This window comes from Cavia porcellus, unplaced genomic scaffold (assembly GCF_034190915.1).
Source record: "Cavia porcellus strain 051 isolate PalLab524CR breed Dunkin Hartley unplaced genomic scaffold, mCavPor4.1 scaffold_34, whole genome shotgun sequence".
Classification (NCBI taxonomy): Eukaryota; Metazoa; Chordata; class Mammalia; order Rodentia; family Caviidae; genus Cavia; species Cavia porcellus.
The window spans coordinates 10,619,712-10,632,748 of NW_026947517.1; the positions used below are offsets into that span (position 1 = coordinate 10,619,712).

The following is a 13,037-nucleotide window of genomic DNA, read 5'->3' on the forward strand; positions in this document are numbered from 1 at the left end:
GTTGGTTCAAGCCCCCAGGAATTCAGGCTTCCCTTGGAGTTGAGTTACCAAAGGCAAGTCATTTTGAGTGTAAAAGGGCTCTGACAGAGTAGGTGTAATCAGCCACAATGTCGGGGCTGTCTTCAATCCCCACTAATTTTGTGGCCACTTTTCCAGCAGTGGTGTCTGCCAGATTGTTTCCTCATGTAACAGGATCATCTCCTACTTGATGGGCTTTGCAGTGGATAATAGCCACCTTCCTTGGCATTCAAATGGCAGCCAACAAATCCAAAGTTTGGGGAGCATTTTTGATCTTTTGGCCCCCATAAGTCAATAAACCTTGTTCCTGATAAATGGTCCCATGAACATTGGCAGTAGCTAATACTTATCTTTTCCTTCTGACAACTTGAGGGCCTTAATAAGAGCTATGTGTTCAGCTCATTGAGCTTATGTCCCTGGCTCCAAGGTTTGTTCCCATAGAATCTGAGAGTCTGATGGCACCCCCCATGACCCGCTTACCTTGATAGATGTAACTACTTCCATCAGAGAAATATGATGGAATTCTGGGTAGCAGCTCATGCATCAAATCTGGTTTGAAGTCCTGTGAGGTGATCAATGACCTCAATATAATTGTGAAGAGGCAAGTAGGGGTCATCATCAGGCAGCAGGGCAGCATGATTTAAGGCTGCTCTTTCCTTAAAACTGATAATAGTTGGATCCAGGAGCAGTGCCTGATAGTGCATAACTCAGGTGTTAGACAGCAGTCAATCTGGCGGAGCCTTAATAAGTTTCCAGTGAATGAGAGGAGACAATTAAGCATTTTGTCCAAATGTCAACTTTTGGGCCTCTCTCACGAGGAGAGCCACTGAGGCAATCACCTGCAAGCAAGGCAGCTACCTGACTGCCACAGTTTCAAATCTCTTTAAAAGATAGGCAAAAGGCCTTTGCCATAGTCCTAAACTCTGGGTCAGTATTCCTTTTTCTATTCCTCATTTTTCATCAACTTAGAGGGAAAATGGTTTTTGCAAATTTGGCAGAGCCAGAGCTGGAGCTTCTGTTAAGGCTGATTTCAGTTGCCTAAAGGCCTGGTCTTGTAATTCTGACCACTCTAGAGGGTCTTGAGTGGCTCCTCTCTATGAGTCATAAAGTGACTGGGTTATTGCAGCAAAGCTCATAATCCAAAGCCTAAAATAACATATGGCTCCCAAAAATTCTCATACCTGATTCTTAGTTACAGGGATTCGGATCTGCCAGACAGCTTGTATCCACTGAGAGAAAAGAGTCCACTTTCCTTCATGGATTTGGTAACCTAAGTAGGTTACGTGCTTTTGGCATAGCTGAGCCTTTTTAGCTGAGATCTTATAGCCCAACCTGTCTAGAGTCCTTAAGGTGTCACTTAGGTGTCACTTGCACAACTTTCATATGAATCTGTTGCCACCAGAATGTCATATCTGGGTAGTCTCTCTGAAACCCAAAAGGTCTCTGGCCAAAGCCTCATCAAAAAGAGTGGGCACCTTTTTAAAACCTTGTGGTATGCATGTTCAAGTCAATTGTTCTGATGTTCCTGTAGTGGGGTCAGTCAATTGAAAGGCAAAGGTATGTTGACTTACTAGAGCAATGGGGAGAGTGAAGAAGGCATCTTTCAAATCCAGTACTGAGTACCAGATCTCTCAGGGCTCAAGAGGCTCAATAAAGTATAGGGGTTAGGTACAGTAGGATGGAGAGTTACAACTCTTTTGTTTACTTCCCTGAGATCTTGCACCAGCCAGTAATCCTAGGTGCCCAGCTTCTGAACAGGCTGCAAGGGGGTATTCCAGGGAGAGACACAAGATTTTAATATACCATGTTCTTTTAACCTTAGTATATGTCTGGCTATGCCTTGTAGTGCATTCAGACTCAGGATATTGCTTGAGCCGAATAGGAAGTGCTTGAGGTATAAGCTCAGTCACCAAAGGGATTTGGTTCACTGCCAGACTGGAAGGATTATTCTGTCCAAACCCCAGGGATTTTCTGTGTCCAGCAGTGCAATAGCTCATTGTCATTTAAACCTTTAGGATTTTACAATAATAAATGTTCTATACCCTCAGGATATAGGGCAAGGACCTTGGCGCCAAGGAATTCAGTTGGGCCATTGGCCATTTGCATTGTTGGTGTGGCTGTTTCAAAACTGAGATGAACTTTTAGTTTACACAAGAGGTCTCAGCTTAGAAAGGGATCTAGGCATTCTGGGATGCAGAAGAATTCATGAGAGATAGTCTTTTGTCCTGGTTGGGCTATCTGAGCTTGAAACTTCGGATATATCTTTGTGGTGCCAGTGGCTCCTAATACTTTTAATTTCTTTCCTGTAGTGGTTCCTATGAGCCAAGTCAGAACTGAATGAGCAGCTCTGGAGTCCACTAAGAAATCAATTGATTGGCCTGCACAGTTAGAGTTAGCCTGGGCTGGGGGGGGGCATGAGAGCCCTGACTTCCCTAATCACGGGACAATAGAGCCTTGGTTTCCATTTCCAGTTTGGCCTTCAGCTTGGGGCAATGCTTTCACCAGTGTCCCATCTCCTTACAGTAGGCACATTGATTTTTTATCTATAGGTGGGTAACACTTTGCATTTGTTTTGGTAACTCTCTCAGTCAATACTTCTAATACCTTTGTCAATTTTTGATGTTTGGGATCTTCACGGTTGTTGATTACCTTCTGAGCTATTTCTGATCTGTCTAAGAGGCATTCCCTCAAATCCCTCAAGCCTTTGCAATTTTCATTTAATGTTTGGGCCAACTGAGTTACAAGGCAATATTAATGGCTCTTGCATTTTCAGGTGCCACTGAATCTATAGGGGTATAAATGCAATAGGCCTTCTGTAGCCTTTCCAGAAACCCCGAGGGAGACTCATTAGCCAATTGCCTTACCTCTGAGACCTTGGACAAATTGGTGGGTTTTCTGGCAGTGCCTTTAAGGGCTTCTAGAAACAACTGGTGATACTAAACAAGAGCCTCCTTACCTTCAGTGTGTTAGGATTCCAATCAGGTCGGGACAAAGGAAAATCATGGTTCAGGCATTCAGGATCAGAGGATGAGTTCCCATCAGGATCACACACCACTTTTCATCTTAACGTGTGGATGCGTTCTCTTTCCTGCACCATCAACAACACTGCAAAATCTGCTAACAATCATCCCAAGGGGGATGATGGGTGGAAAAGACTGATTCTAAAAGAGAAATAATACCTTGAGGATCCTTAGAAAAAGGTTTTATTTTTGTTTTGTTTTGTTTTGTGTTTTTGTTTCCATTGGTAAAGTTTAGAAGTAGAAAATGGGACATAGGTAAATACTGGGCTGAGGGATCTTCACATTTAGGGATCTCATGAAGAGGAAGAAGGGTGGGAGTTGAGGTGGAGGAATTAGGGGATTCCAAATGCTAATAACTTCTGGTTTGGATAGGGCTAGGAAGGTGAGAAGGGGGTACTGGTTCAGGAGGAGCAGGAATTGGTGCCAAGGGTCAGTAAGGCCATGGCAGAGGTCCTTCCTCCTTGCTTGGAAGAGTCATTCACAAGTCAGGCTCAGGTTTTGGTTTCATTTTCATAGGTGCCAGGAGACAGTGGTTTCCAAATTGAAGCTCAGATGCCTTGAGAAACTTTTTAAGCCAAGAAGGAGGATCACAAATGAGATCATTCCAAATTTGAATATACACAATTTGGTCAGGGTGGGTTGGGGATCCAAAGACATATTGTCGGATGGCATGAGCAGTGCAGAAATTAAAACTACCTGCTGAGGGCCAGTTGGGAACCACAGCAGGCCATTCAAGCTCACAGAAATTTCAGAGCTTCCCAGAATTTTGTGGTTCTACATATGTCCATGCTTGATCCTTGAAATCTCTGAAATGATTATGAACCAAAGTAAGGGGAGACAAAGGCTCTGATGATGATGCCTGACCCATAGTTATCAATAACTGGTCAATGACAATAACACAACACAAGGCACCAGAGAAGACAAGAAAAACGCAAACACACACACACAAAGACTTGTTGATTCACAGTTGTCTGGCAACCTATAGCAAAATAATTTTCATTATAACCCTGAAGCCAAGAAACCACATGGGTGCAACATTAGTTTAAGAGAAATAAAAGAAACCTGAATGTTAGTACTGAGGTAATAGATTCAAACAGGCAAATGGCTCCACAGTGTAAATATACCAAGAACAAAACCAATTAGGCCAAATTCCCGAATCACTAATGTGCTAGAAACCTTTTCTTGGAGGGTGTCCCACTCCAGGGCAGAAGGAGCACCAGGCTCATCTGCAACTCCAAACATGTGCACTTAAATTACAAATAAAAAAGATCCAAATACTTACAGATGTTTGAAGCCAATCATTTGGTGAAACATAATGTGGGGAGTGAGTCCCCATTCAATCCAGCATGAGCCCCCAAATGTTGTACCCCAAAAATGAGCCCTGAAATGTTGTCCAAAAAACAGGGCAAGACATCTTTTAAAAAGAAAAAGAGTGCTTTTATTTAAACTGACACCAGCAACACAGTGCAGATTGAGTTTGTAAAGCTGTGTAACTGGGTTAAAATTTGGACAGACTTTTATAGCCCATTAACTGCAAAGTACATAGTGAGCAGGAATGAGGAAGGCCTTTGTTCCCCTTTGCTTGAGGTCAGAGATGTTTCATAGCCATCTTTCTTCCTTAAAAGAATTCATTTCTTCCTTAAAAGAATTCACAGCACTTGGTCTGCTAATTCCATGAACATTTGTCTCTCACAAAGGGAATAAAGGTTGACACAGCAACATTTGTCTCTCACAAAAAGAACAAAGGTTGACAAACCAACATTAGTCTCTAACAAAGGGAGCATAGGTTGACAATGCAAACAGGTTATTAGGGTGACAATGCAAACAGAACAGTGTGGCAGCACTTCAGTTAATTTATAATAATGGAGTGGGTACCTGAGTGTGGCTGGCTGCAGAAAACAGCTGTGTTTTTAAAGATAGTTACACGGTTACTACAGTGATAAGTATACCACAGGATGGCAAAGCTCTTTTTGCTAATGCATGACAGAGTAGAGCAGAGAAGAGCAGAGCTGCATGTGCCAGGTTTATAGGTGATGATCAGGACATCTGTGTGTGTTCTTAGAGTTAGGAAGCTAACTCTAAGGAGAAATAGCACATGTGTGTGGTGAACCTGCACCAATCGGTACCCAGTTCAAGTCCGGGAGGCTGAGACCCAGGGAGCCCAACTCTCTTTCCCATTTTTTCCACAGTGCTCTGGATATGAGAACCACCAAAACATACAGACTGATATCCTGCTGCAACTTAGATTCGGCTAGAGTCTGACATCGATTTTCACTCAGCATCAGACATACTGACAGAAAATCATCTCTTCCCACCTCCTCTGATGAAGGGAAAGGGTTGATTTTTTTCTCCTGTGTGTGGGGGGTGTGGGAGGAGCATGGCTCACCTCACTAGTTGGCTGGTTCTTCTTCTCTCATGGGCTTCATACCATGACTGAGAGATTGCTCCAAGTTTCTCAGTGCTACCTTTGGAACAGAGAAACACAATAAGTTTTTCCATGGGGAGAAATCTAAGTGGAATCTTGAGTTGTTTTCTGGTGGAACAGAGCAACTTCCTTCCTGGGTGTAGGTGTTCTGGGGTGTCTAATCCAGCCTCAGAGCCAGGTTTCCTTTATGGTGGGTGGGTGGGGGAGGGAGCAGGGGGGGAATTAACGGGTTTGGGGGCTCCCCTAAGCCACTGACTGGCTTATCTCACCAGTCGATAATTCTCCCCCTCTGCTAGACCTAAACCTAATGCCCAAGGACCATGCCGTCGCCCTAACCCATTGCTCTCCAAATCCTCAAAAAAACATTCTGGCTCCAGACATGCCACTATAAATGATTTAGGTAGAATCTGATATTCATCAGTCATGGGCTCATCAGAACTAAGTGTCTGCAGCCCTCCATGGGAGGGTGGTAGCATAAGGGTCACACTAGGCTGTGCTGCAGCCGTTCTAGTGGTCAGTCCCTCTAGGAAGTACTGGCACTATTCCCTCCTGAACCTCAGTGGAGGATCTGATATCAGGCTGCTCAGTAACCCCAATCCCCTTCCAGTGTTGGTCCTCCTGTGGGGTAGGTAGTGGGCACAATGCAGACCCTTATATGAGCCTGAAGGGTCTATGCAGAGCCCAGGCTGAAGGTAAGGGTAGGGGGAAAAACCATCATTGGAGGCGCCATGGAGGGAGGGAAGCCCGACAGCAGGGATTCATTCCAGTGGCTGTGCCTCCTTTCCAGAGGGACCTTGGCAAGTGCTGGGAGACACCAGATGCTGACCCAGACCTATACACACACAACCCTGAGTTCCCCTACATACATCCAAAACAGAGACTACAGACAGCACTTTCCACTACCTCTTTCGTGTCCATGTTCATCATCAGACACAGCCACCACCGCAGGTGTCCTGACTTGGGACACCTGCTCTGGCACCCTTGGCAGCAGGCATAAGGGTGGTTACCTCCTCACCCGTCAGACAGACAGACAAGCAGATGGGGATGGGGCTGTAGGTTTCTCAAAGACCTGGCCCCAGGAAAAATTGCCTGTCTGTAAGTAGGTACAGTTCTTCATTCTGCACTTGCCACAGACAGGTGAACAAGTCCATCTGTCTGTGTGTGTGCCTCCCGTGCATGCCATCTGGTGCTCCCTGATGGTCTCCTTCCTTAGTTATGGCTTTACAGATCTCCTGAAACTTTGGCCTCTTCAGTGAGCAGGGCCCGGTTGGGGCAAGGCGTCCCCCTCTCACACACACATGGGCTCTCCCAGGAACAGGCAGGGATACATATATATAGCCAAGAGAGAGCACCTCAGAGTGGTGTCCAGCAGCAGCCACCAGAGTTTGGAATGGAGTTTAGTGGCCTCCAGACTCCAAACGAAGCCTCAGCCCAACACAGGAAGCCCTGCATAATAGAGATATACCCCTCAATCTGAGCCAACAGATGATCTCTTCCTGCACTGATGGAATGCCACACCATGTGGTCACCTGCGAGAGAGAAATAGCCCTCACTACCATTTCATTGGTTTCCCTGTCTGCCACTCTTCTACCCAAATGAGACAGTGTCACCTGGTGGGTAAAGGGGACATTCACATCCCAAGAGGCACTTCCAGGGTTCAGGTGCTCTGACAACCCCAAGGAGAGCTTCCATGCCTTCCAACTTCTAGGGGCAAGAAGATAGCTACAGAAGGCAGCCCCTGCAGTGCAAGGAGGGCTGTGCTGTGCTGTGCTGTGCTGTGCTGTGCTGTGCTGTGCTGTATAGCCAGGCATGTCAGGCCAGGGCTGCTGGGCACTCTGGCTCCTCTTTGCAGGGCAGTGGTTAGCATCTCAGAGAACAAGTTGATTCTTATGGTATCATGAGTCATGAGAACCAGAGGAAACGTGGTGTGATCCTTGGATAAGATGGCATTCTGCACAGCTAATTCCATCCTCTTATGGGAGGAAAGAGAGATGGGGAGAAAACACTAGGCACTCATGTGAGTCCACAGGCAGCCCTAGGAAAATGCTGGCCCCAGAAAAGCTGGTGTGAGAGCACCTTCCCTCACTTCCACAAACTAAAGCCCTAATGCTGAGCCTAACCCTAAGCCTAGGCCTAAGCCTATGCCTAGCACTCCAAAGGGGGTGCCATCCTGACTCCCGTGCAGCCAATGATGCGACAGGTCCATCCTAGAATGAATGTGTCATGTGCCGTGTCTGTGATGTCTTTCTCTGCCTCTCTCTGTCTCCATCAAGTTCTGGATCTTTGGCTAGTGCTGGATTTCGAGCTGAGCCCTCTGGTGCCCAGAGGAAGGAATAGCCAATGGCATCAGAGTGAACTGGAAAGTGACAGAGTCTTTTAAAGAGAGAATCACAAAAGATATACAGTTCGAAACACTTTGACTTGAATCCTTCATTCATTTTCTATTGACTGACACCTGTATCCTCCTCCTTTTGTTGAGCAGGTTTTCACTTTTCTCATTCTGCTTTTCTCATGGGACTTGTACAGTAAGTCATTTTCTATTTTCCTGCATCAAATCCAGGGCACTAGTAAAATGAAGTGCTGGGCACAAGATAGACACTGTCACTTATGCCAAGCTACAACATGGGCCAGAGAGCAAAAAAGTGGCAAAGGGACTTAAGTGGGTTTGTGACTGACAGACACACAGAGGAATCCCAACAGCCGGATGGATGCATTCACAGTCCAGTGAGCTGAGCTGCACGGAGCTGAGCTGGGAGGAGCATGGCTGGGTGACCACTATTCTCTTATTTCAAAATCTCTGAAAGTGGCTGGCCAGCCCCGAGCCAGGAAAAGAAAAAAAAAATCACAAAGACTTTGAACACACAGTGAACCACCAAATGGAAAGATGTCCCACTAGGAAAGTTTTAGCTAGAGTCTGACACTGATTTGTGTGTGTGTGTTTTAATGTAAAGTGGGAGAACTGGGTGTGTGTGAGTGTTATAGTGTGAAGTTGGGGAATGGAGCCTGGGTGTGTTTCTAGGGTGAGACTGAGGAAGAGGGCATGTGTGAATTTTTAGAGTGAGTCTGGAGACTAAGACATGTGTGTGTCTCTTAGTGTGAAGTTGGGGGACGGGACATGTGTGTGTGTGTTTAGGGCGAGTTTGGGGAAGCAGGACACGTGTGTGTCTTTAAGGTGAGCCCAGACCCCTGTGTCATCTCGACACCATGGACTGTCACTTGGCGCACTGAAATGTGACCCTGAACACTAAAACCCTAATTTTCCCTAACCGTAAGCCTAACCCTAACTCTAACCTGCCTCAGGCAACTCCCTTGAGCCTAAGGAACACCCTAGTTCCACTCTACCCCACTTCTCTCTCTCCCCCTCCTTCTCTCTCTCTCTCTCTCTCTCTCTCTCTGTCTGTCTTTCTGGGTGTGTGTATTACAAATGACTATGACTCTGTGGGATTCAGTCTGCGTACATCCTTGTTATGCTGGGGTTCGTGCATCTTGAGAACTGCTTTTAAAATTGTAAAGACATGGCAGGAGGGCATACTGGTGATTTCTTAGGTTCTCTTGCTTCCTGATCCTTCCACCATATTTCACTTTTATTCTTCTCTCCTCTCTGTAACAAATGATAGAATTCCTCATGTTTTATATCCCATTATTAAGCAGAAGATACTTCAAATAAATTAAATCACTGCTGCCTCAGGGCTTGCTTCTGAGACTTCTTATGGTGTTCCAGCCATAGGCGTCTGAGAACCTTAGCTATTGGCTGATACTAATATTAAATTCCAGGGGTCCAATCTAGTTGTCCACTTTGGACAAACACATGGTTAAAATATGTCTAAGGATGAATTCAACCAGAGCTGAGATCCACAGCCAAATTTATTGGAAGAAAAAGAAAAAAACATTCAGTGTGCAGTTTGATTCATTGCCTGTCTCTATCCTTAGCAGTTTCTCCTGACATCATTAACATGTAATTTTAACAAAAAGCATGCAATAGAAATAAATGATACTGAACTGCTGACTTATGAGGTAGAACTTTTGTTGTTTGTCTCTGTAAGGGCAACTTCTTGTCTGTCATTTTTTTCCTTGACTGTTAATTTTGAATTTCTTTCCCTTTTATCTCTTTCTCTATCTTTACCAAAAGCATGAAATGGACCATTTTCTGGCTATTACTTCGTTCATGTGAAATCTATGGTTAGATGACAGCTACTCATTCTTCTCATGTGCCACAGTTAGGGAGGTAGGAGTCGATGGTAGAGAAGAATCTTAATCCCAGATAAACTTCCGGGAACCTGTGTGTCCATGAGAGTATGGGGCAGAATAAAGGCCCCAATTGCATTTCACAAAAGTGGAAGGCCAACTTTGCTCTCTGTGTTCTGTTATCCACTCAGAAATTTTTTTTTGAGCACTCTTATTTTTGTAAAAAATCCAGTCAAATTTAGCATGGCTATAATACTGTAAAAATACCTCCTTCTACACTTGTGCATGTCCTAATATGAGCACAGCCTCTGAATTTTTTTCTGTGAATGGTCTTCTAGATAGCAGGTATGTATTTCAATCATAATTTCCTATGATTAATGGAAATTTCTTTTATATGTTCCAGGCCTATAAAGTATCACTTTACTGAAGTATCCCAATACTCATTTTAAAAATGTTGGATATTGAAGGTGCAATTAACTTTCTGTTCTTGTGACAACTAAATGTCCAATATTTTTAAATACACATGTCCTCTATAAGTGTAGTTGAAATAAAATCAGTGCACCAAAACACATGATCACTGGACAAAGCTGATTTTCTTGTTTCTTGTTAAATTCTCTAGGAAGCCAACATATTTTCACTACCACCTATTACCTATAGCTTGTCCCATTTCCTCCTTCCATTCGTGGAAAGCACTAGTCTACTTTTTGATGCTATTGATTTGTCTACTCAGAATATATCCCATGAATGAGTCTATATGATTTCTGATACTTTCTGTCTGGATTATTTCATGTTGGGCAATTTGTTCAAGTTTCACCCATAATGTAGCAGGTATCACCGTGGAAAATAATCTTACAGTCTCCTAGTATATTTGTCTTTTGTGGCATCAAATATCTCTGTTAGCAAAAATAGAAAATGAACCATATTCTACCATTTTCTAGTTACAATTTGTGGAATGGATACAATTTTTAATTGAAAATCTGGTTTTGGAAGAACCACCAGTAAGAATTGGTTTTCTACTTTGCCATTTAAGAGAAAAACAAGGACTGCTGGCTGGGTTTCCACATCTACTATGTGGATGTTGAGTTTCCACATCTACAATTCCATTGCCAGTGACTACTTCACCTTGTGGAACACTCTGCTTTGGCTGTGGAACAGAGAAGTATCTCTCTAAATATGACTGCCAGACACACAGCAAATTTGCTGCTATCACTGCAGAAATCATGGCAGCATTTTCAGCTGGATTGCAACACTTTGGAACTCTACAAATTTCTCCAGTATTTCCATGTTGGCAAAGCTTTGTTGATTTATTCATTGTTTTTCTCAGTAATTACTGTCAGTGTTGAGACAAATTATCATCTCACTGCACTTTTTTTCCTAGAACATAAACTTATATCTGAACAAGTACAATGGCCTGATAAAAATCCCCTCAGGAGTACAAGGCCTCTTTTTTTTTTTTTTTTTTTTTTTTTACTGCTTGGGAACATGCCTCTAAAGGAATGGGGCAAGAGAGAATAATATGGGGATGTCTCATTTAACATAATAAAGTGATACTGTAGTGACTGACACAAAGTTTCAAAAACAATAGAAAGGTAACCATTGTGATCCTCAATTCAAAAGCTAGGTCATACAAACATGGCACATGGTGAGAAAAGAAGTCATGATCAGTTCCTAATAAAGGACCAAAATCTACCTGTTTTTTTTTTTTTGTCTTTTTCCTTTTTATTGGTACCAGGGATCGAACTCACGACTGCCTGCTTTACAAGGCAGGTGCTTATGCCACTGAGCTAAATCCCCAACCCCTCTACCTGTTTTTTTTAACCTGGAAATGTGTACATCACATTTACTCTGCCTATAATGTGTAAAAATCATAACCTGTGCTTCTCTCTTCCTCTTAGACTCCTCAATCAGTGTGTAGTCAGAGCTGTGGTCCGGGATTCAGAAAAATTCCTCAGGAAGGAAGATCAGTCTGTTGCTTTACCTGTGTTTCCTGCTCAGAGAGACACATTTCCAATCAGACAGGTAAATAATGGAGAATGTCACTGTGATAACTGTTCCCTCTAACAACTTCTCAGTGATGGGAAGCTGAGCCTATTGCCCAGGGGATCAGAGTGGAGCACTGTTTCCCACTCATCTACAGATTCATTCTTTCAGTACACCCATTTATAGTTACAGTCACCACGTACATATTCTTGTCCGGCAGTGCTGATTCTATTATCCTAAACTGAAGTGCTGATTTCCATCACCAGCTATGTTTATATCCACTGCTGAGAGAGACTGAGCAAATCTGAAATCTTACAGTGACCCAGGACGAAGGCCTATGAGTCAAAGCATGGGTATTTCTCAAAATTTCCTGTGGATGCTTGAAAGTCTCAAAACCAACTTTTCCCTTACAAATTTCAAGCATACAAATTTTTCCTTTTTTGCTGTATATTTGCAATATCTAACAATAATGTACATTTTAGGGACTTAAATGAATGGATAAAGTGGACAACCTGTTTTAGAACGGTTGCATTACATTGTGTGCCATGTCACGAATTTTGCACATAGTATTATTTTCATCATTAATGTGAACACTGTCAGTTATGTCAAATGGTATACGTAATGCAAGGGGGAACAAAGCTAACTTTCAGCTTTAACATTTGGAAATTTTAAACTTTAAAAATTAAAGCTTTAAAAACACACTGTTCTTAAGTAACAGAATTAAAATACAAATTGCTCTCCAAAGAGTTATAAGCCAGTAAGACAACTAAATTCAAAATGAAAATATTTTCAATTCATTTGTTCAATATTTATATGGAAAAACTGATAAAAAAAGTCACAGAGAAATAAAAATAGAAAATAGAAAATAAAAACAGAAACTGCTATAGATAATTATAAAACTTAGGTTGTCGAGTATGTCTGTGAGAATATTTAAATTTGAGAGCTGTAAGGAATATTACAAGAATCACCATATGAAAATTAAAATATAAGGCCATGAAACCATTGTCCAATCAGACAGGGTGATAGATTAGACAAATGATAAATGGATAACAATATAGCAATTATAATATTCAAGTTGTATCAGGATTACACAAATTTCCATCTGACTAGTAATGAGGGAAATATTTGAAATAGATTGTCTCACTGAATTTTGTGCCAATACAGAGCTTATTTTGAGGAACACTGCAGAGAGTATAAAGAAGCATTGAGAGGAGATCACAATCCTGGTGACCTCACTGAGTCAGAGGATGACATGACTTCTCACCCAATTCTGCTGAATATGGTGGAAACACCAATTGAATCATTTCATATGATATTTAGATAGTTAGAAAAGTTATTTATGCGTCAAGCATATAGAAATACCATTTGGTATACCTCAATCTGTATGTTAACCACTGTGTATTTGGAGT

The 13,037-nt window shown here is 42.7% G+C and overlaps 1 long non-coding RNA gene across 2 annotated transcripts in view; it reads right to left on the reverse strand.

Annotated features, from left to right (window-relative positions):
- Positions 1–13,037, reverse strand: part of LOC106025130 (uncharacterized) — a 109,921-nt gene that overhangs the window by 18,026 nt on the left and 78,858 nt on the right. For both annotated transcript variants that reach the window (XR_010045480.1, XR_010045479.1), the window contains one exon: positions 5,425–5,499. This is a non-coding gene — a long non-coding RNA (uncharacterized LOC106025130). The remainder of the gene's footprint in view (positions 1–5,424; positions 5,500–13,037) is intronic.